The sequence below is a fragment of the Tamandua tetradactyla genome, chromosome 11 (assembly GCF_023851605.1).
Source record: "Tamandua tetradactyla isolate mTamTet1 chromosome 11, mTamTet1.pri, whole genome shotgun sequence".
Lineage (NCBI taxonomy): Eukaryota > Metazoa > Chordata > Mammalia > Pilosa > Myrmecophagidae > Tamandua > Tamandua tetradactyla.
Window position 1 is genome coordinate 18,895,236 of NC_135337.1, and position 26,018 is coordinate 18,921,253.

The 26,018-nt window shown below is 36.1% G+C and overlaps 1 long non-coding RNA gene across 1 annotated transcript in view; it reads right to left on the reverse strand.

Moving 5' to 3' along the window:
* Positions 1 to 17,292, reverse strand: part of LOC143649413 (uncharacterized) — a 46,971-nt gene extending 29,679 nt beyond the window's left edge. Inside the window, exon 1 of the long non-coding RNA XR_013158976.1 lies at positions 17,177 to 17,292. This is a non-coding gene — a long non-coding RNA (uncharacterized LOC143649413). The remainder of the gene's footprint in view (positions 1 to 17,176) is intronic.
* Positions 17,293 to 26,018: the final 8,726 nt, after the last annotated feature.

Below are 26,018 nucleotides of genomic sequence, written 5' to 3' on the forward strand. Positions count from 1 at the left end.
TACTGATAAAACTGTTGAATGCAAAGAACAAGGAGAAAAGTTCTGAAAGCTGCAAGAGTAAAAAAAAAAAAATGCATCATATACAAGGAAGTCCTGTTTCCTGCTTAGATTAACTGCTGATTTCTTATCAGAAACCATGGCAGCCAAAAGGCAATGAGTTGAAATATTTAAAGTGCTGAAAGAAGACAACTCCCAACCAATAACTTTTTATTGGGTGAGATTTTCTTTCAAAAATGAGAAAAGATTAAGACATGTCAAGATAAACAAAAGCTGAGAGAGCTCATTGCCACTAAACCTGCCATACAAGTAATTCTAAAGAGAGTTCTTCAGACTGAAAGGAAAGAACCATACACAGTAGCTTAAAGTGGCATAAAGAAATAAAAGCCTTCTGTAAAGGTAAACATTCAGGTAAGTATAAATGACAATATGAAAATATTGCATTTTTTAATATATAAGTTCGCTTCTTCCTGCAGGTGCTAAAATGCAATACATAAAAAAAATGATAAATCAATGGTTTAGCACATATGATATACAAAGATAGAAGTTGTACCAAGTACAAAAATTAATGGGGGGGGGAGCATGCAAGGCAAGATGGTAGCATAGGTAGGCGTGGAACTTAGTTCATCCACTAAGCAGCAGGTAAATAACCAGGAACAATCTGGAACAACTGTTTGGGAGATTTCCATGACCAGAAACACATCATACACCAACTGGAATGGGTGGAAGGGTCAAGGTCACAGCACAGAACTGTAAGTAAAATCTCCCAATCTGTGCGGGCTGGTGCCCCTCCCCAACTGGCAAGGCAGGCTATTCTGGAATCACTTCCCCATGGGAAAAAAGAGCAGTCCCTGCTAGGAGCAAGTGAAGGAGAGCCCAAACAACTTCCATCTGCAAATTTAATCAACAAATTCAGACTGCTCAATATAAACAGAGAGCACAGTAAACTTGGAGGAAGCAGGAAAGGGATCCAGTGGTCTCTCCTGGCAGAGAGGAGGCAGGACTGATGAAAAAATATAAAAGTGGCTTTTTGGTAATAACATGGATGGACCTAGAGAACATTATGCTGAGTGAGTCTAGCCCAAAACTAAAGGACAAATACTGTAAGGTCCCACTGATGTGAACCGACATTCGAGAATCAGCTTGGAATATATCATTGGTAACAGAGACCAGCAGGAGTTAGAAACAGGGTAAGATAATGGGTAATTGGAGCTGAAGGGATACAGACTGTGCAACAGGACTAGATACAAAAACTCAAAAATGGACAGCACAATAATACCTAAGTGTAATGTAACTAGGTTGGAACACTGAATGAAGCTGCACCTGAAATATGGTTTTTTGTTTGTTTCTTTGTTTGTGTGTTTGTATCTTTTGTTTTTGTTTTTTTCTTTTTCCTTTTTATATATATATATATTATTAGTATTATTATTTTAATTCTCTTCTCTATATTAACATTCTGTATCTTTTTCTGCTGTTTTGCTAGTTCTTTTCCTAAATCGATGGAAATGTACTAAGAAATGATGATCATACATCTATGTGATGATACTAAGAATTACTGAGTGCATTTGTAGAATGGAATGATTTCTAAATGTTGTGTTAATTTCTTTTCTTTTTTTTGATTAATAAAAAAATTTAAAAAAAAAAGTGGCTTTTTGGAACTGGCTGAGCTAAGAATACTAGAAAAGGGCTGTGGGGTACATACAGCCAGGTGCCAACTCTCACCCTTGATTGGCAAATATGGGGGGACTGGGAACTGGCTCTGAAAAATATTTTTATTCCTTTTCTTTTCTTTTAACTTTTTAAAAACTCACTAAAAAAAGTCAAAGCCTGAGACATTTTCAGTTGTCAGCATTGCCCCAGGCAAGGGCAGATTTAAGATGTTTCAGAGACAAAGTAACCAGTCAGGTGAAGGAGATAATTCCCTGAAGGGCATATCTTCCCCAAGAGAAGTGTGGGAAGCAGGCCCCAGCACAAGTGGCAACTCTCATTCAGAGAATTTGGAATTAGGGGTTGGAAAAACAGCTTAAACTAGCCTTCTGCCTCAGCAGTTGCCTCAACACATCCTGGCAAGGACAGGGTCTGCTAAGAATTAAAGTCACTGTACCACTTTATGCTGGTGGGGAGCTGTAGTCAGACATGAACCATTTACAATGAAGCAAAACTTTCGTTGTTTGCAGGTGACATGATCCTATATGTAGAAAATCCCTAAAAATCTACAGCAAAGCTACTGGAGCTAATATATGAGTATAGCAAAGTGGCAGGATACAAGATCAATACGCAAAAATCAGGAGTGTTTCTACACACTACTAATGATCATTCTGAGGAGAAAATCACAAAATCAAATAAATATGGAAATAGCATTGACAGGGAGTGGCACAAAAATTATAAGACTTTCAAAGACTAAATAGTAAAATAGCAAAAGAAAGTCCTGCATTATCGGTAAGGACTTTAAAGGCAATTAGAGCAAGCTCTCTAGCCAAAAGGCAGAGATTGGCAGAATGGGTGTAAAAGGATGACCCAACTAAATGCTATTTATAAGAAACTCACCCTAAATTCTAAACATAAGTAGGTTGAATGTGAAAGGATAGAAAAAATATATGTCATGCAGGTAGTAATCAAAAGAGAGCTGGGGTAGCTAAAATAATATAAATGAAATAGACTTTAAGCTGAAAACAGTGATGTGGGATAAACTAGTCAATATATACTGATAAAGAGGTCAATTACACAAGAAGACACAACAATTATAAATACATTTCACCTAACAGCAGACTCCCAAGATATATGATGCAAATACCAACAGATTTAAAGGGAGAAATTGATGGTTCTATCCTTAATGTAGGAGAATTAAATGCACCACTTTTAATAATGGATAGTACATCTAGACAGAAAGTTAATAAGGAAATACAAGACTTGAACATTACTCTAAACCAGCTAGATTTAACAGACATAAAACACTTCACCCTACAACAGAACACATTCTTTCCATGTGCACATGGATCATTCTCTAGAAGACCATATGTTAAGTCACAAAATCATTCTCAATAAATTAAAAAATATTGAACTCTACGCTGTAGTTTCTCTAAGCACAAGAAGCAACAATAATTGAGGGAGAAATGGAAAATTAACAAATATGTAGAAATTGAACAAAGTACACTTAAACAAACAATGTGAAAGAAAAAATCACAAGGGAAATTTGGAAATATCTTGAGGCAAATGAAAATGAAAGTACACTATACAAAAACGTATGGGATGCTCTGAAGGCAGTGCTTGAGGGAATTTTATAGCTCTTTAAGTGCTTACATAAAAAAAAAAGATTTCAAATCAAGATCAAACCTCAAAACTGGGAGAACTAAAAAGAGACGTGCAAACTAAACCCAAAGTGAACAAAAGGAAGAAAATATCGAAGATTAGAATAGAGACCATTGAAAGAGAGGATAAAAAAAAAATAGAATCAACAAAACCAAAAGTCATGTCATTGAACAGATCAATTAAATTAACAAATCTTTAACTAGACTGCTGAAGAAAGAAAAAGAAGGGACACAAATGACTAAAACTGGAAATGAAAAGAGGGGACATTACTAACAATACCGTAGCAATCAAGTGTAATATAAGAAAATACTATGAACAATTGTATGACAACAAATTATATAACCTAGATGAAATGGAAAATTCCTACACTAATTCAAATTACCTACAGTGATTCAAGAAGAAATGGAAGATACCAACAAACCAATTACTAGTAGAGATTGAATCAGTCATCAAAAACCTCCTGTCAAAGACTAGCCCAGGACCAGATGGCTTCACATGGACATTTTATCAAACATTCCATGAAGAATTAGCAGTAATCCTGCTTGAACTGTTCCAAAAAAATTGAGAAAGAGGCAATAATCTTTAATAAGTTTTCTGAAGCCATCATCACCCTCAAACTAAAGTCAGATAAAGATGCCATAAGAGAAGAAAACTATGGATCAATATCTTATATGAAAATAGATGCAAAAATCCTCAACAAAATACTAGCAAACAGCACATTAAAATAATTATACATGAATTAGCTGGAAGATGGCGGCTTAGTAAGACGCGCGGATCTTAGTTTCTTCTCCAGGACACCTACTAGGGGAGTAGAAACGATACAGAAAGCGCCCAAAGCCACAACAGAGATAAAAAAGACAGCATACCCCATCCTGGAACGGCTGGCTGGCTGAGAGAAGCAGCTCGGGTGAGATCGCCGAGGCGCGCGGGCCTTACCAGGCGGGGTGGCAAGCGGCCGGAGATATTCCCTTCCCCCTTCCGGGGCCGGCTGGGAGAATTGGAGAGGCGGTCCCCTGAAACAAAGGCGGCTGGCGCCCACACCACGCGCAGCCCCCGGACCAACTGAGAGAATTGGATCGGAAACCCCCAGGCTGCGGAGAACGGTGACCCCATGACTCCTGGGGAACGTGCACTCTCTCGGGCGGGCCGCTGCCGCTGGCGCCCTCCCACCACGCTTGTTGCCCAGGGCCGACTAGGAAATTCGGACGGGATCTTTCCCTGGCTGCGGCGACCAGCAACCCTCCCCGGGCCGGCTCAAGCCGCTTCGGCTAGCGAACCCCCAGGACGGCGAGAGTTTTCCAAAGTTTAAGGTCCCACAGCACCTTTTACTGGTGGGACCCGCAGACAAACGTGTGCCACGAGCGCCACCTACTGGGCAGGATAAGAAAAATAGAACCCAGAGATTTCACAGAAAAATATTACAACCTTGCTGGGTCCAACACCAAGAGAAATCTGAATAAATGCCCAGACGCCAGCAGCAGAAGATAACTGTCCACGCTCAAAAGATGGAGAATATGGCTCAGTCAAAGGAACAAACCAATAGCTCAAATGAGACACAAGAGCTGAGACAACTAATGCTGAATATACGAACAGAAATGGAAAACCTCTTCAAAAATGAAATCGATAAATTGAGGGAGGACATGAAGAGGACATGGGCTGAACATAAAGAAGAAATAGAAAAACTGAAAAAACAAATCGCAGAACTTATGGAAGTGAAGGATAAAGTAGCAAACATAGAAAAAATAATGGATAGCTACAATGATAGATTTAAAGAGACAGAAGATAGAATTAGTGATTTGGAGGATGGAACATCTGAATTCCAAAAAGAAACAGAAACTATAGGGAAAAGAATGGAAAAATTTGAACAGGGTATCAGGGAACTCAAGGACAATATGAACTGCACAAATATATGTGTTGTGGGAGTCCCAGAAGGAGAAGAGAAGGGAAAAGGAGGAGAAAAACTAATGGAAGAAATTATCACTGAAAATTTCCCAACTCTTATGAAAGACCTAAAATTACAGATTCAAGAAGTGCAGCGCACCCCAAAGAGATTAGGCCCAAATAGGCGTTCTCCAAGACACTTACTAGTTAGAATGTCAGAGGTCAAAGAGAAAGAGAAGATCTTGAAAGAAGCAAGAGAAAAACAATCCATTACATACAAGGGAAACCCAATAAGACTTTGTGTAGATTTCTCAGCAGAAACCATGGAAGCTAGAAGACAGTGGGATGATATATTTAAAATACTAAAAGAGAAAAACTGCCAACCAAGACTCCTATATCCAGCAAAATTATCCTTCAAAAATGAGGGAGAAATTAAAACATTCTCAGACAAAAAGTCACTGAAAGAATTTGTGACCAAGACCAGCTCTGCAAGAAATACTAAAGGGAGCACTAGAGTCAGATACAAAAAGACAGAAGAGAGAGATATGGAAAAGAGTGTAGAAAGAAGGAAAATCAGATATGATATATATAATACAAAAGGCAAAATGTTAGAGGAAAATATTATCCAAACAGTAATAACACTAAATGTCAATGGACTGAATTCCCCAATCAAAAGACATAGATTGGCAGAATGGATTAAAAAACAGGATCCTTCGATATGCTGTCTACAGGAAACACATCTTAGACCCAAAGATAAACATAGGTTGAAAGTGAAAGGTTGGGAAAAGATATTTCATGCAAATAACAACCAGAAAAGAGCAGGAGTGGCTATACTAATATCCAACAAATTAGACTTCAAATGTAAAACAGTTAAAAGAGACAAAGAAGGACACTATATACTAATAAAAGGAACAATTAAACAAGAAGACATAACAATCATAAATATTTACGCACCGAATCAGAATGCCCCAAAATACGTGAGGAATATACTGCAAACACTGAAAAGGGAAATAGACTCATATACCATAATAGTTGGAGACTTCAACTCACCACTCTCATCAAGGGACAGAACATCTAGACAGAGGATCAACAAAGAAATAGAGAATCTGAATATTACTATAAATGAACTAGACTTAATAGACATTTATAGGACATTACATCCCACAACAGCAGGATACACCTTTTTCTCAAGTGCTCATGGATCATTCTCAAAGATAGACCATATGCTGGGTCACAAAGCAAGTCTTAACAAATTTAAAAAGATTGAAATCTTACACAACACTTTCTCGGACCATAAAGGAATGATGTTGGAAATCAATAATAGGCAGAGTGCCAGAAAATTCACAAATACGTGGAGGCTCAACAACACACTCCTAAACAACGACTGGGTCAAAGAAGAAATTGCAAGAGAAATTAGCAAATACCTCGAGGCGAATGAAAATGAAAACACAACATATCAAAACTTATGGGACGCAGCAAAGGCAGTGCTAAGAGGGAAATTTATTGCTCTAAATGCCTATATCAGAAAAGAAGAAAAGGCAAAAATTCAGGAATTAACTATCCATTTGGAAGAACTGGAGAAAGAACAGCAAGCTAACCCCAAAGCAAGCAAAAGGAAAGAAATAACAAAGATCAGAGCACAAATAAATGAAATTGAAAACATGAAAACAATAGAGAAAATCAATAAGGCCAGAAGTTGGTTCTATGAGAAAATCAATAATATTGATGGGCCCTTAGCAAGATTGACAAAAAGAAGAAGAGAGAGGATGCAAATAAATAAGATCAGAAATGGAAGAGGAGACATAACTACTGACCTCACAGAAATAAAGGAGGTAATAACAGGATACTATGAACAACTTTACGCTAATAAATACAACAATTTAGAGGAAATGGACGGGTTCCTGGAAAGACATGAACAACCAACTTTGACTCAAGAAGACATAGATGACCTCAACAAACCAATCACAAGTAAAGAAATTGAATTAGTCATTCAAAAGCTTCCTAAAAAGAAAAGTCCAGGACCAGATGGCTTCACATGTGAATTCTACCAAACGTTCCAGAAAGAATTAGTACCAATTCTCTTCAAACTCTTCCAAAAAATTGAAGTGGAGGGAAAGCTACCTAATTCATTCTATGAAGCCAACATCACCCTCATACCAAAACCAGGCAAAGATATTACAAAAAAAGAAAACTACAGACCAATCTCTCTAATGAATACAGATGCAAAAATCCTCAATAAAATTCTAGCAAATCGTATCCAACAACACATTAAAAGAATTATACATCATGACCAAGTAGGATTCATCCCAGGTATGCAAGGATGGTTCAACATAAGAAAATCAATTAATGTAATACACCATATCAACAAATCAAAGCAGAAAAATCACATGATCATCTCAATTGATGCAGAGAAGGCATTCGACAAGATTCAACATCCTTTCCTGTTGAAAACACTTCAAAAGATAGGAATACAAGGGAACTTCCTTAAAATGATAGAGGGAATATATGAAAAACCCACAGCTAATATCATCCTCAATGGGGAAAAATTGAAAACTTTCCCCCTAAGATCAGGAACAAGGCAAGGATGTCCACTATCACCACTATTATTCAACATTGTGTTGGAGGTTCTAGCCAGAGCAATTAGACAAAAAAAAGAAATACAAGGCATCAAAATTGGAAAGGAAGAAGTAAAACTATCACTGTTTGCAGACGATATGATACTATACGTCGAAAACCCGGAAAAATCCACAACAAAACTACTAGAGCTAATAAATGAGTACAGCAAAGTAGCAGGTTACAAGATCAACATTCAAAAATCTGTAGCATTTCTATACACTAGTAATGAACAAGCTGAGGGGGAAATCAAGAAACGAATCCCATTTACAATTGCAACTAAAAGAATAAAATACCTAGGAATAAATTTAACTAAAGAGACAAAAAACCTATATAAAGAAAACTACAAAAAACTGCTAAAAGAAATCACAGAAGACCTAAATAGATGGAAGGGCATACCGTGTTCATGGATTGGAAGACTAAATATAGTTAAGATGTCAATCCTACCTAAATTGATTTACAGATTCAATGCAATACCAATCAAAATCCCAACAACTTATTTTTCAGAAATAGAAAAACCAATAAGCAAATTTATCTGGAAGGGCAGGGTGCCCCGAATTGCTAAAAACATCTTGAGGAAAAAAAACGAAGCTGGAGGTCTCGCGCTGCCTGACTTTAAGGCATATTATGAAGCCACAGTGGTCAAAACAGCATGGTATTGGCATAAAGATAGATATATCGACCAATGGAATCGAATAGAGTGCTCACATATAGACCCTCTCATCTATGGACATTTGATCTTTGATAAGGCAGTCAAGCCAACTCACCTGGGACAGAGCAGTCTCTTCAATAAATGGTGCCTAGAGAACTGGATATCCATATGCAAAAGAATGAAAGAAGACCCATCTCTCACACCCTATACAAAAGTTAACTCAAAATGGATCAAAGATCTAAACATTAGGTCTAAGACCATAAAACAGTTAGAGGAAAATGTTGGGAGATATCTTATGAAACTTACAACTGGAGGCGGTTTTATGGACCTTAAACCTAAAGCAAGAGCACTGAAGAAGGAAATAAATAAATGGGAACTCCTCAAAATTAAACACTTTTGTGCATCAAAGAACTTCATCAAGAAAGTAGAAAGACAGCCTTCACAATGGGAGACAATATTTGGAAATGATATATCAGATAAAGGTCTAGTATCCAGAATTTATAAAGAGATTGTTCATCTCAACAACAAAAAGACAGCCAACCCAATTACAAAATGGGAAAAAGACTTGAACAGACACCTCTCAGAAGAAGAAATACGGATGGCCAAGAGGCACATGAAGAGATGCTCAATGTCCCTGGCCATTAGAGAAATGCAAATCAAAACCACAATGAGATATCATCTCACACCCACCAGAATGGCCATTATCAACAAAACAGAAAATGACAAGTGCTGGAGAGGATGCGGAGAAAGAGGCACACTTATCCACTGTTGGTGGGAATGTCAAAGGGTGCAACCACTGTGGAAGGCAGTTTGGCGGTTCCTCAAAAAGCTGAATATAGAATTGCCATACAACCCAGCAATACCATTGCTAGGTATCTACTCAAAGGACTTAAGGGCAAAGACACAAACGGACATTTGCACACCAATGTTTATAGCAGCATTATTTACAATTGCAAAGAGATGGAAACAGCCAAAATCTCCATCAACAGAAGAGTGGCTAAACAAACTGTGGTATATACATACGATGGAATATTATGCAGCTTTAAGACAAGATAAACTTATGAACCATGTAATAACATGGATGGACCTAGAGAATATTATGCTGAGTGAATCCAGCCAAAAACTAAAGGACAAATACTGTATGGTCCCACTGATGTGAACGGACATTCGAGAATAAACTTGAAATATGTCATTGGAACAGAGTTCAGCAGGAGTTAGAAACAGGGTAAGACAATGGGTAATTGAAGCTGAAGGGATACAGACTGTGCAACAGGACTAGATACAGAAACTCAAAAATGGACAGCACAATAATACCTAATTGTAAAGTAATCATGTTAAAACACTGAATGAAGCTGCATCTGAGCTATAGGTTTTTGTTTTGTTTTGTTTTGTTTTGTTTTGATTTTACTATTATTACTTTTATTTTTTTCTCTATATTAACATTCTATATCTTTTTCGGTTATGCTGCTAGTTCTTCTAAACCAATGCAAATGTACTAAGAAATGATGATCATGCATCTATGTGATGATGTTAAGAATTAATGATTGCATGTGTAGAATGGTATGATCTCTAAATGTTGGGTTAATTTCTTTTTTTCCGTTAATTAAAAAAAAAAAAAAAAAGAGAAGGGATAATTGGAGATGAAGGGATACAGACTGTACAACGGGACTGGATATAAAAACTCAGAAATGGACAGCACAATACTACCCAATTGTAATGCAATTATGTTAAAACACTGAATGAAGCTGCATGTGAGGTATAGGTTTTTTGTTTTTGTTTTTTTTTTTTGTTTTTTTTTTCTATTATTGTTTTAATTCTTATTCTGTTGTCTTTTTATTTCTTTTTCTAAATTGATGCAAATGTACTAAGAAATGATGAATATGCAACTATGTGATGTTATTAAGAATTACTGATTGTACATGTAGATTGGAATGATTTCTAATTGTTTTGTTAATTCTTTTTTTAATTAATAAAAAAAAATAATTATACATGAAGTTCAACTTGGATTTATCCCAGGTATTCATGGGTGGTTCAAGACGAGAAAATCAATTAATGTAATGTGCTACATTAAGAGAATAAAGAAAAAAAAGATAAATTATCTGATGCAAAAAAGTGCTGACAAAAATTCAGCACTTTTAATAAAAACATTTAGAAAGTTAGGCACGTAAGGATGGTTCCTCAACATGATAAAGGGCATATAAGAAAAAACCTAGAGCTAACATCATACTTTATGGTGAAAGACAGAAATCTTTTCTCTAAGATCAAGAACAAGAAAAGGATGCCCACTGTCACCACTGTTATTTAACATTTCATTGGAAATTCTTGCCAGAGCAATTAGGCAAGAAAAAGAAATAAAAGACATCCAAATTGCAAAGGAATAAGTAACTCTTTCTCTACTCTCAGATAACATGATTCTTTATATCAAAAATCCTGAAAAACCCACAGCAACAAAGTAGCAAGTACAGATCAACACCCAAAAATCAGTAATGTTTCTATGCACTAAGAATAAACACTTTGAAAAGGAAATCAAGAAAAAAATTCATTTATAATATCAAATAAGAAATTCAAATATCAAGAAATAAATCACACCATAGATGCAAAATATATTTATACAGAAAACTACAAAATATTGCTAAAAGGAATCAAAGCAGATCTAAAAAATAGAAGGGCATTCCATGTTCATTAATTAGAAGACTGAATATTGTCAAGATGTCAATTCTCCCCAAAGTACTTTTCACACACAAAACAATCACAATAAAAAATCCAACAACTTTCTTTGCAGTGATGGAAAAGCCAATCATCAAACATATATGAAAGGGTAAGAGGCCCTAAATAGCCAATGCCTTTTTGAATAAGAAGAATGAAGTTGGAAAACATGCTTTCCAACCTTAAATATTTTAAAAAACGTATGGGGGTGGGCAGTGTGATGGTGGCTCAGTGGCAGAATTCTTGTCTGCCATGCCAGAGACCTGGGTTCGATTCCTGGTGCCTGCCCATGAAAAAATAAAAGATGTATGAGGGCACAAGGGTAGTTCAGTGGTAGTATTCTCACCTTCCATTAAGGAGACCTGAGTTTAATTCCAGCCTATGCACTTCCTCAAAACAAACAAACAAAAAACAAGCAAACAAAATTCAACACCTGGTGCTGCAATAATGGGATACTCACATGGAAAAAGAATGAAATGTGACCCTTGCTATACAACATAAAAATAAAATTATTTAAAACTTAATAAAAATCCACAGCAATCAAAACAACATGGGACTGGCACAAGGGTAAACATACAGACCAATGGAATCGAAATGAGAGCACAGAAATCAATTCTCATATTTATGACCAACTATGTATTGACAAGGGGGGAAAAATCACTCTGTTTTAACAAGTGGTGCTGGGAAACTGGATTATCATATGCAAAAGAATGAAGGTGGATTCTTACTTCACCCCTCACAATGGATCAAAGCCCTAAATATAAGAACATTGAACTATCAAATCCTAGAAGAAAATACAGGGAAACATCTTAAGGAACTCATGTAAGACAACGATTTCTTAGATTTTACACCCAAAGCACAAGTAAAGAGAGAAAAAGAGATAAATCGTACCTTATTAAAAAAAAACCAAAACACTTTTGCATCTCAAGAACTTCATCATGATAGCAAAATGGCAATCACAATTGCAGAATATTTGAAAATCACGTATTTGTTAAGGGTTTAACATCTAGACTATATGGCGAAATCCGTCAGCTCAAAAAAAGACAAACCAATTTTTTAAATGGGCAAAAACTTAAATAGACATTTGGAGATAGTTCTACAATGAAGTTATGCAAATGACCAAAAAACAGTACATGAATTGATGTTCAACATCATTAGCCATTAGGGAAATGCAAATCAATACCAAAATGAAATAACACTAGAATTTCACAGCCACTTGAATGGTTACTATTAAAAAGAGAAAAATGCAAGTTTTTGAGAGAATATGGAGAACAGAAAACATTCGTTTCCTGCTGGTGGGAATGTAAAATTGTGCAGCAACTGTGGAAAACAGTTTGATAGCTCCTCCAAAATTAAGGATAGAATTACCATATGACCAGGTATCTAACTTTTAGGTGTATATAGTCAAAGCATTGAAAGCAAGGACTCAAACAGATATTTGAATACTAATGGTCATAGTGGCATTATTTACAATTGCCAAAAGATGGAAGCAACCCAAATGTCCATCAACCAATGAGGGCATAAATAAAATGTGGTATATACATACATTGGAACATTCAGCCATAAAAATGAATGAGATTCTGATACATGTGACAACACTGATGAACCCTGAAGATATCATGTTGAAATAAGCCAGACCCAAAAGAATAGATATTATATGACCTAACTGTTATGAAATAATTAGAATAAGCAAACTCATAAAGTCAGAATCTAGAATATCGGTTACCAGGATATGGTATGTAGAGGTGGGGTTAAGAAATGAAAAAGTAAGGCTTAAACTATAGATTCTATTTGGGATGATGGAAAAGTTTTGGTAATGGATGGTGGGTGGTGATGGTGGCACAACTTTGTGAATGTAATTAACAGCAACTGCATTTTATATTTGAATATAGTTTAAATGTTAGATTATATATATATAATATATATATCTATTGCACTAGAATAAGCGTTAGGAAAAATGCATCCATAGAGCTGCACAACACAGTGAACCCTAAGTTAAGCCATGGTCTATAGTTAATAATACAATTATAAATATGTGTTTTTATCAATATTAACAAATATAACACACCAATGTAAGCTATTAAAAATAGGATCATATATGGGAAACCTGTCTTTTATGCATGATTGTTCTTTAAAGTCACAACTTATTTTAAAGAGTGAAAAATATTGGTGTCTTGGATCCACCTCAGAAAAGTTGAAAAAACATCTCTGTATGTGGTATCAGACACTCCTATTTTCTGAAAGCTCCCTAGGTGATTATAATGTGAAGTCAGAGTTAAGAGACACTGATAGAGTGAGGGGAAAAGATAAAATTCTAACCATCAAGATTTGCAAGGGAAGTAAAAAGAAACTGAGAGAGAGAAAAGTAGAAGAACCTGTTGTCACAAAAGCTAGAAGGAGGACAGAGTTCTGAAAAGAAATTATCAAGTATAGTGTAAAAAGGAAGACACATACCCTGGACAAGAAACACTAAAGGAATAAGAAAGAAGTGAAAGATTGAGTTTGGAGGTCATAAACAATTTCATTAGAAGCTATTTGGGGAAGATGCAAAGAAAGAAATCCAGATCACGATGTATTAAAGAATCAATTAAATGTTAGGAGCTACTAAGTTTGCTATAAAATATAAGAAATGTTTGTTTTCTTTGAAAATAAGAATTAAGTCACTGTGTATTTGATTTTTATCTTTAATATATAGTCCTTTCACTATTATTCCATAATATTACAGTGTAAATTCTTACAATAAAAATATAAAAATGCAGTGTAATACTAGAAAATACAATGCAATCCCCTGAAAAACATGAATAATCTTTATTTGCAACCAGAAAGTAATCTGTGTAGGTAAACAGCCAGGAAGCTGAGTGAACACAAGGAAGTGGACTAATCTATTTCTTATTATTCCATTAGGAGAGACAAAAGTTGATTTGCATGTAGTTAGATAAGATAGTTTTATCATCTTACTTTGCCATTACCTCAGTAGTAAATACTAAGATTTTCCTGATCAGAATATCTTGTCACTATTATTGATTCCTAAACCAAGATAATGCAGGTCAGTATGTGTAGTAAATTGTCAACTTCTTCTAACTGATGAAAAAGTAATTGCTGTGTAAGTCAAATAGACTCTAAAATAATTTGTCTCCTGCAGAAAATAGAAACTATTGATCACAATAAATAACCTTGAGAACCAAATTTGGGCCACAACATGCAAATTCTATTTTTTTTAGTATTAATATGGTTTTCATTTGTACATAGGTTTACACAAAAGAGAAACTCAGAGTATAGTTGAATGAATTTTAAGTTAATTAAGCACCCAGGAATGGCAAGATTTGCAAAAGTTAAGGCCCTCAATAGTGGTCTCCAATCTTTCCTCTTTTGATGATAACTTTATATCTTTTCTTAAATCACAAATAGTTACAATGCCGTTGGTCTGCCATTAATGGAAAGCTCATATCAGATCTTATGAACCCCTTACCAAATATCCCCAGGGTCATGTGGTTCACAGATTGGAAAACTGCCATAGTTGGAATTTCTATTATGCTGTAATTTTTGGTCTTTGAAAGGGCAAGAATTTTTACAAATAAATAAATAAAGCCTTGGAAAATATTCAGACATATTTAAATTAAAAGTTATCAGGCATATGTATTTCTGAGTGTCCTGAGACAGTATAGCTTTGTTTTTGAACAATATCTATATTTTACTTTTAACTCTGTCTCAGCTGTTTGGAATTAAAATTCAGTTATATGCAAACTATCTGTCTATGAGAACCAAGAAGGGATCAAATAAATAATAAATTAGGAGTCTTAACTTCACAAGGTAATTGAGGTACTAGATGCTTATACATTGTCTTTGAAAGCAAAGTTTCTCCCTTCGGGAAAAAATATATACTTCTCTTAATTCCACATCCTTCTACAGACACCATTCTTTCTTTACCCTACTTTGCAGTATAACTCTTTGCTATCTCCTGTTCATCTCTTCCCATCCTCTTTGATTCTACTCCAGTAGGATTTCATTCCTTGTACTAGTCTAATTCAAAGCTTATCAAGGTCACTAACGACAACAATGTTGCTAAATGCAATGGTCACCTTGCAGTTTTCCCTCTTATTAATTAATTAGTACCATTTGATCAATCCATTTTCTTGACATGCTTTCCACAGTTATCTCCCAGGATACCAGTCTGTCTGACTTTTCACCTTACGTGTTCTGGTGGTTTGAATCTGCATGTGCCCCAGAAAAAACACGTTCTTAAATTTAATCCATTTCTGTGGATGTAAATACATTGTAAGTAGGACATTTTGATGAGGTTACTTCAAATAAAGTGTGACCCACCTCAATCAAGATAGATTTTAATCCTATTACTGAAGACCTTTATAAATTGATTGAATGCAGAGAGAGAGAGTGTGTGTGTTCTGTGGAAGCAAGAAGCTGAAAGCAACAAAACCTGGAAGAGAAGGTGAGACCGGCAGATACTGTCATGTGCCTTGTGATGTGACAGAAGAGCCAAGGATCATCAGCAGCCAGTCTTCAGGAAGAAAGCATCACCTTCATGTATTGTCTTGATTTGGACATTTTCATGCCCTCAAATCTGTAAGCTAATAACGTCCCATTGTTTAAGCCAACCCATTTTACATTACTTACTGGAGCAGCCTAGTAAACTAAAACACATTTTAATCTTTCCCAGTCTCCTATCTGGTTCTTCATCCTCTCCTCAATCTCTAATCCACAGAAAGTCCAAGTTTGATAGGCCAAAGTTCCTATTCAGCATCTCCTTGTATGTTTAATTTGCCTCAAAAACTTAGTATTCCCAAAACCTTTCTCAATAATCACCACAACTGGTAAAAGCTGGTTCATCCTACAATATTTTCCATACTACAGAAGCTACAGTTTAAACTTTTGAAGTCATCCTTGAATCATCTTTATTGCGCTTACATCAAATTCAGATGCAGATTTTGATGTCACCAACTCTGAAATATCACTGTGGTCCTATAGTCATCATTTCTTCAATTATTGAATTTTCCTATTATTCTGTCTCCCTGTATTCATCCTTACCCTGTAAGGCATTTTAAGAATATCTTTCATGTACTCAAATTCCTCCAAACTCTTCTAATATCAATGTGAAATCCAAATCCTTATAATTGTCTACCAAACCTTTCGTGATTTTCTCCTCCCCACCTCATTCCCTTCCATGTTTATATCCTTTGATGTTTTCCTGTGATCGCTCTATTCCAACCTGCACTTTCCCAATGTACATACTTTCCTTCAGGTCTTTGACAGAAGTATTATCTTCTTAGTGAGAGCTTCTCTGTTTAAAACAGCAAGCTCCAGCCAGCATCCCCTATCTGACTCACCTTGCATTTTGCTCTCCTCATTATTCCTTCCTATTCTTTACTGCCTGCCTTCCAAAATATTGTATATGCCTCATGATGACAAAGGGCCTTATTTTAATATATTTCAAAGTATATTAAATTTCAGAAAGTATTAAAAATTTTAGAAAGTATTAAATTTAGAAAATATTAATTTTAGAAAGTATTAAAATTTTCATTGAACAAGTGAACAAATCATTGCAAGGGTAAATAGCTTACAATACAACCTGGTCCTGAATGTTCATTATATCTTTTGGATACTCAGTATATTTCTGTCTGTTTCCTCCCTCAGGTATTGGCACTGGTACATTATTCTTAGACCTGTCATCCAGACAACTGAATAGGGCAAGCTTCTCATTTCACAAGTTCCATTCTTACAAGTTCCATTTCCTTTAAACTGCCTTGGAAATATGAAGGAATTGCAATTGTCATCATTTCTGATGGGGCCAAAAGCAATAACTGAAAACACACTAACCTCCTCCCCAAATAGACTAAACCTCCCCCAAAAGATTGAGATACAGATTAAGGAGTCAAATTTAGAATATTTGGTACTACTTGGGCCCAATTTATTTTGTAGGAGAAATTGAAGTATAAGGTGACAAAATAAATCTCACATTTCTCGTGGTGGCCACGCTCCAAAATGACCTCCAATGGTTCTTACCTCCTGGTATTCACACCCTTATGTGTTCCCCTCCCACACTGCATCAGGGTTGTTCTGTGTGACCAACAAAAATAGGACAGAAGTGATGGTGTGTGGCTTCTGAATCTAGGTAATAAAAGACCCTATAGATTTTGCTTCTCTTGTTTTCTCTCAGATCACTCACTCTGCAGTGAGCTAGAGGGTATGTCATAAAGGAGCCCCGAGAAGAGGTTGATGTGGCACAGAATGGAGGCCTCCCACCAACAGGAATGTGAGCTACCCATGTTTTAAGCGGACCCTCCAGCTCCTGCTCAGCTTGCAGATGCCTGAAGTCCCTGATGGGTCCATAATAGACTCTCTGAGCTAGAACCTCCCCCCACCAGATAAGCTATTCATAAATTCCCAGCCCACAAAAATTGTGAGATACTAACATTTATTGTTTTATTTATTAGCATTTGGAATTAACTTGTTGCTCAGCTATAGATAACTAATACACGTATATTAGTTTAGTACACATCTGAATAATCTTCTAATGATCAAATGATTCTCTAGCATATAAGCCTAAATGATTGCTTCCCACTCTAAAGGCCAAAAAGGCCAGGTACTAATTTTCCCAGCACTCTGTAACATTCAGCATTGCAGTGTGTGTATGGAATTGCGATGTAAGCCTATCCATTTAAATGCATTCACTTAGAACTCTGAGTCAGCAGTGAGTTGTACAATAAGTCAATGGCAGTGAAGAAGAAATTCTAGCAGTAGCTATAGAGAATGAAACAACTTCAAAATTTTCTGGTATGCTAGTAGCAGTAGACTAGTAGCAGTAGCCAGTGTTCCATGCCAATGACAATCAAAATGACCATTTTCAGTGTTCAGCTGTGAAAACAGAAGTGTCTTCACTTCATTGCTTCAGTGGTGTAATTTGGCTACAGTTTTGGCTTTTAATTTTCCATTGTTGCTGCCAGTTTTCCAAGCCTGGTTATTCAGAATTATAGCCAATCTGAGGATGTATCACTCAGGGTATCTGTGGTTACAATAATAAATCAATTCAAGATTTTAGCAGCTTAAAACAATAGAACTTCATTTCTTATTCACTCAATGGCTGCGGAGGATATCTTGGTCAGTAGGCAGCTCAGGTTGTTTCCACATTAAAGTTCTACTGCTGAAAGACTCTTCTGTGTCCATGGACTAATGCTCTCAGGATGCACCACCGAAGCGATTCACTCCACATTCTAGGGCACCATCAGCACCTTCAGTTAGAAGAAGAGAAAACAGAAAATGGATAAGGCCCCCCAACTTCAAAAGCCTTGCCCAGGAAGTGATACACATCATTTAGGCTCACACCTTTGATGAGATCCAGTCACCAGATACAGAAAGATTCACAGAGACAGGGAGATATAGTCCCTAGCTTGCAAGTATTTTCTTAGCATCAACTCTATTCAATGTAATAGAAAGTACAAAATTTATTCAATAGCTATCCATCTTTGTCACAGTAAGCTATGAATATGTTATAATATTTGTTCTTTTCTTTGCTTAAATCAGCCAGAATCAGTTTGCTTGCAACTAGAAATCCTGCCTAAAATTAGCTTTAAGATATTCCAAGATATTAGCTAAAAATCAACCTATATTTTGGTCAGTTAGTACAATTTAAATTGAATAAACTCCTTTTTGGACTAATAATTTTTTTATTATTGAATTCTAAATAAGCTGTTTGTCAATAAACAGTGCATGAACCCCATTCTCATCTTGCTAGTCTTGCAAGCCTCTGCTTATTGCATGCATATTTAGCAGTGCAAGAGCTCATGGCTGTATCATAGCTATAAACCATTTGTCAATTACGGCAACATTATATTCCAATAAAAACTAGACCCATTTTATTTCTTTCACCTCCATTAATCAAAAATACCAATGATCACTACCACCTCTAAGCACACATTTTTCAGAAATTTCCAAATAATGGGTGATAATTTTCCCAGAAATAGTTGAGAATTATTTAAGTGTATTCTTATTAAATTTCCATAGTGATCTAAAATATTGATGATTGTATAATGTTTTATTGATGTGGAGAAACTTTACTAATCATGAATGGAACTTTAAATTACTTTGTGGTTTTCCTTCAAATTGATTTTCTTTAAAAATAAACCATTGAATTTCTAAGCAACAGAGAATGACAGGTTCTGGGAAGAATCTCCATTATGCTTTATTATCATGCAATTAACTTATTTAAGAAGAGAAAAGAAAGCTATTTAATTTACTTAAATGCAACTACATGGCTCTCAATGTATTTTAAAGATCAGAGGTGATAGGATCTAAAGCCCCACCAAACAGTTCAAATGGTAGCTACTTCTTTCCGCCATTGTGCTGATTTGCAAAGGTTTATACCCTAGAAAAGCCATGTTTTAATCTTAAACCATTTTGTAAAGGCAGCTGTTTCTTCTAATCCCTATTCAGTACTGTATGTTTGAAACTTTAATTAGATTATCTCCCTGGAGTGTGGCTCAATCAAGAGTGGTTGTTAAACTGGATTAGGTGGAGATATGTCTCCACCCATTCCAGGTGGTCTTGATTAGTTTACTGGAATTCTATAAAAGAGGAAACATTTGGGAGAAAAGAGAGATTCAGAGAGAACAGAGAAGAACGACACAGCCACGAGAAGTAGAGAGTCCACCAGCCATTGACCTTTGGAGATGAAGAAGGAAAATACCTCCCGGGGAGCTTGATGAAACAGGAAGCCAGGAGAGAAAGCTGGTAGATGATATCCTGTTTGCCATGTGCCTTTCCAGCTGAGAGAAAAACAGATTGAGTTCTCCATGTGCCTTCTCACTTGAGAGAGAAACCCTGAACCTCATCAGCCTTTTTGAACCAAGGTATCTTTCCTTAGATGCCTTTGATTGGACATACAGACTTGTTTTAATTGGGACATTTTCTCAGCCTTACAACTGTAAACTAGCAACTTACTAAATTCCCCTTTTGAGAAAGCCGTTACATTTCTGGTATATTGCATTCCAGCAGCTAGCAAACTAGAACAACCATCAACTAATACAATCGGCTTACTGATTTCCCATTGACCTATATTTCCTTGTGCTCATAATTATTACAACTGGGTTGATCTCTGGTTTATCAGTTTAGCTCAATTTCTAGCTTCTACATATCCTCCCGTACCTTGGCTTTACTAATATTGACAAACAACCAGAATCATAAATTTCTAAGGATACTTTGGTCAAGCGTATCCAGCTCTTAGTTCCTGCCCCTACAAAAAAAAAATCTTCACCCAATGGAAACATGTATTGCTCAGTCTCTCAAAAGGCACTGTGACTTATTCATCTGTCTCCCATGTTAGGTTCCAAAGTTTTCAACAACTAATTCCTTATTTGCTTTATTGACATTGGAAAAAGTTTCATGCATTTCATACAGATAAGCAAATGTATATTGGAAGAATAGAAGAAAAAGACTATTGATGAATACTCCTTCTAGCTTTAATTTTCTGTTGCATCTTTTGTGAACCTACAATATCTCAGGGACAAATCTATCACAAATCTTCCCAAATATGCTTCATATATTAACTCCTCAGGTACAAAGTTTTCCTGTAATGAATATAACAAAGGAATATGTACCCAGCCATACTTAAGAAATAGAATATCTAATAGCCATAGGTGGTTTGGGCTTTTACAAAAATCTTAAATTAGCCACAAAGTTAGGTATAATTTATTTTCGGTTTAGAGATGATGAGGGGATTTACTATATTTACTGAGAACAATTCAGTCAGAATATGTGACTATCAATTAATCAAGAAATAAATAGTAGGAACTGAGCAAGTCTAAAATAAAGCGTTTGTGCAGAAATAAAATGAAAAGCGATGTAACTTCTTATTAATTTTCAAATTTTTCTTTGATTCTTGAAAAACCTATTTTTTATTTTAACTGAATAAGAATTGCAACAGCCACTTACCAACCCACCGTTCCACTAAAGTAGCCCCTTCCTTCCTGGTTTGAAAAAGTTTTCATTTCTTTTGTTGAAGCTCCCAGCTCCTCACGTTTATTCAAAAGAAGTTTGCTTCTTTGCAGGAAAAGTTACTGTTTCCTCTCTCTTTACAGCACCTGCTAAGGCCAGTTCTAGCCAGTTCGAGCCACTGGAGCATACATAGTCAGGAGAAGTCCTGACCTAAAGTCACCTTTGCCTAATTATTATAGTAAAAGTTATTCCCAGTGACCATGCTAAGCTGCAGTTTTTGAATGTGTGATGAATGAAATAATATGATTTGGAACTGAGTACACCTCACTTTAGCCCACCCCTAACCAGCATCACCTCACCACATCCTTGGCCACTACCTTAAGCTCATCTTCCCCAAATGATATAAAACCCCAAAAACTGTTTTTCTTAGGGAGACTGGCCTGAGATTTGCCTCAAAATTCCTTCCTGGTCAACTACATGATCAATTCTCTTCTCGAAATCCTGGCATCATGGCATTGACTTCTTTGTACATTAGACAACAATCTCACTTTGGTTAGCAACAGAAATACCACTTCAAAATTAAAAAAATATTCTTTTATTTTTTAATATTTCAGTTAAAAAGTTATGTCTAGAGGGCGGGCCACGATGCCTCAGCAGGCAAAGTTCACATCTGCCATACCAGAGACCCGAGTTGGATTCCCGGGGCCTGCCCATGCAAAAAAAAAAGTTATGTCTAGAAATTCCAGGAATCATTTATTTATACATTTATTTAGCAAATACTGTCAGCCACTTACCATGTACAAGGTCCTCTGCCAGTCATTAGGAAGCTAATATGAAATTAAGATAAACGTCATGTCTGACTTATGGAATTTTTAGTCTGGTGGATAAAGATAACAGCTTCTCTTTCCATAATACTCAGGGACTTGTATCAGTTAGGAAATAGTCCAGCTTTAAGTAACAGAAGGCTTAAAGTGGAACAACTGTGTAGAGCTTGTTTGTCTCACACGCAAAAAGTTGAAGTGTAGGCACTTGCTGTCCTTAGTTCCACAACTCAATAAAGAAAAGGACAATAACCCTGCTATTATCTTCAGTTTTCCCTGGTGAGCACTTCCCATAATCATCAGATACCTGCTGCAGCATATCCTGTTATAATGTGCTACTTTCAATGAAAAGAAGAAGGAAGGGAAAAAAATCACATCCATATGGAAAAGCAAAAGTTTTACAAGAAACCCACAACATGCTTCTCCTTACATTTAATGTGCCTGAACCTGTATCATAGGGCTACCCTTGGCTGGAAGATGACTAAGAAGAAAGTTATGAATGTGGATTGACTGAGTCAAGTAAAAGAGCCTTCAGTATTAAGACTATATTGTTAATAAGCATTATTTTCCTGTGCAACTAACAAGAAGAGAACTCCAAAGCAGCATGAAAAGAACAGATTCAAAGACAACCTTTTTGCTGAAAACCAAATCATTAAATGATAGAGTATATATAAAACACCCAGCAAGTAGTAGTACTCATTTTGTTTGGGAGTTGTTGACAGTATTGATAATAAACTATATGATGGTTGCAGCACTGGATACCAGGAACACAATATCTCAAACCCACTAAGAACCTTACAGCATAGTAGGGCAGACAGATGCCTAAATAGATAAGATAATGCAGTGCTATCTGTATGCAAAATTGAATATTTTAGTAGAAGTTATCATCTCTGAAGTTTTAATAGATAATAAAATAGTAACAACATAAAACCTTTTTTGAACATATAGCTGGTATGGTGACTAAACTGGAAACCTAGACCTGAAAGAAATGAACAGGACTTTGTTGTTATCTAGTAACCAAACCCATGCCTTGAAATGGTTGAGTTTCTATAGGTATCATCCCCTATCTGTAAGACGTTATTTTTAGGGAAAGGGAAATAATCAAGCTCAATTTCATGTGCTCAGATCCAAATGTATGAAAGGAAACTCATACTTTAAAAATCATGATAATATCACGTGTCTGTTCTGTGATTTTTCTTTTTCTTACCACTCTCTAGTCACAGATAGAAATTATTTCAACTTGAGAATCTTTCACAAAAGAGTCTAAAGAGGCATGATGATAACTAAATGCAATGTGTGATCCTGGACTGGATCTTAAAACAATTAATGAGAATTGCATAAGATGCGGAAATTAGTTAATACTAATTTTCTGATTTGTTACTCATAAAGTGTTTCTGTAAAACATTTTACATTTGGGGAAGCTGGGTTCAACTTTTTATAAGAATGAATTCATTTCAAAATGAAAAATTAATAAAAATGATAAAAATATAGTTTAACTTACAAAACAGGGTTAAAAGCTATATTTTCTATTTCCATAAACTAATAATATATACCGTAACCATATAAGTATTATAATTTATCTATTCATATAGTCCTCTCTTAAGGACAGTGTGAAAGAAAATTTAAGATATTTTTAGTCTTGGGTTTGTATTCTGATGGAAAAATACTGTTCTTCTATGTCTGGCCATCATGGCTGTCTTTCTACAAAATACCACAATTAGCCATTTTCTTCAGATTGTTTACTCCAGTGAAACATGCTAGACTTTCAGTCCAGCATGTTTACCTTCTGAGGTTGCTTTTCAGTCCACTCTGGATTATCTACTAGACTATATTTTATTATTGCAGAAATGTGCAGAACTATTAATGTTAAATCACCTAGGTGGACAACTTGGGAATCTCAGGAACAAATGAGATCAGCTGGGTCCATCACACAGGCTGCAAAACATAGGGGTCTGGAGCTGTTGTACCAAGCCAAAATAGCGGAGGTGGCAGGGGGGGTGAGTATCTGATAAAGTCAGCAAACCAGAATGAAAATAATTGTTTTAAGTCTTTAATCACCTCCTGCCAATAGTGTAAGCAACAGGGGACCCAGGGAAAGCCCCACTTCCCCCTCGCTTCCATTTCTCCCACGGAAGAGCACCTGGCAAGGGTCTGGTGGATCAGTAAAGTCTTGGGGTCATTTCACTTCAAGGCAGTCCTGAATAAGCCACCTTCTGTTTTATGACCTGAGGGCTAGGAGATCATGGGGAATTAGGAATGGAGAAGTACTCAATACTGAATCAGAATCAGATAAAGTGTCTTAATGTCTCCCCCACAATTTCCCCTTTAAAAGCGTCTTAGAAGAAGCACATGGGGAAGGCCCAGGTTTAAGAATGCACGCATGAGTAAGAGCCTGATGTACCAGGGGCCCCAAGTCCTTGACTACAACTCCCTTCAGAATGCAATGCATTGGCTGTGCATCAAATGTAGCATGGGGAGAAGAATTTCCCCCCCCATCATTAACCAGATGAAACCTTTGTAATGACCTATGTTTAGCCCAGAAAGATCACAGGTAGAACTTTTTGCTCAGGAGCTAGATTCCTCAATAGGGGATAGGCCATACCCATTCCAAATTTAAATAATATGTATTGATGATTAACATGTTGTCTTGGATGACAATTTGGTATACAAGATATGTTTGTATATATTGCTTACTTCTATCTTCTTTTCAGTGGATAGATGAAAGGAGGAATAAAAAAAGCAAAAGTTATATAAACAATAGTACACTTAAATTATTCATTTCCATAGTGTTTTTATGAAGAGCTGATTATATTTTCTTTCCACAAATCTGATAAAATATGTTAATATGAAAAATTTCTCACTGAAAAATAATGTTTAGCCATCTGAATAGCAATTTAATATTGTAAGAGGAAAATCCAGTTCAGTTATTTACATTAAATTTTATAAGCTGAAAATTCTAGCTCAGAAGCATCAGTTAAAGTTAGCCATTTGTTGAATGACCAGAACTTTCATGAAAATCAAGAAGATGATGCTTTTAATTAAAGATGATAGAAAATTATTTGTTGCATCTCCTATCAAGAAGTGGTGTCTTTTTCACTATTTCTCCTTGGTTGGCCCTGTTACTTGCTTTAACCAACAATATCTGGTAGAACAGATGATATGTAACTTCTGAAGATGAGTCTAAAGAGATATGTGGATTTTGCTTTACCACTTGGAGCATTCCTTCTTAGTACTCAAATGTCATGCAGAGAGGAACCCAAGCTATAGGGATAGGCAACACAGAGGGGAACCAGCACACTTCAATCAACAGCCATCACCAAACCACCAGGCATTTGAGTGAGCTGTATTGGATGCCCAGCTCAGTCAAGTATCCATGTGATTGGAAGCCCAGCACATGCTTCATGGGGGAAAAGATCATTCAAATGAGCTCAGACAAATCACGACATTTGTTATGAAGCAAAAGATAACCAAAATAAGGTATATAGTATTTTGACCTCCTAATCATGCCATACAATTTCAGTGATCACAATGGCAGCTCTAAATTCAGTAACCTCCATTATACTACAGTATCAATTTGACTCCACCTAAACTTTAAAGTATATTTCTTAAAGATTTTGGTCACTTTTTTCCTAAGATAAAATGCATTTTCCCAGTTTCACTTAATTCATTTAAAAATACTTGCTTATTATTCCCACAAAGGATAGGCCAAGCCTACTTAAAATTAGGCCTAAGAGTCACCCCCAGAGAACTCTTTTGTTGCTCAGATATGGCTTCCCTCTCTGCCAACAAAGCAAGCAAACTCACTGACCTCCCCCTTTCTACAAGGGACATGACTACCAGGGGTGTAAACTTCTCTGGCAATGTGGGACAGAAATCCAAGAATGAGCTGGGACACAGCATCAAGGGATTGAGAAAAACTTCTCAACCAAAAAGGGGAAGAAAGTAATGAGACAAAATAAAGTGTCAGTGGCTGAGAGATTTCAAACAGAGTTGACAGGTTATTCTGGAGGTTATTCTTATGCATTATACAGATATCCCCTTTTTAGTTTGAGATGTATTACAGAGGCTAGAGGGAAGGGCCTGAACTGTAGAGC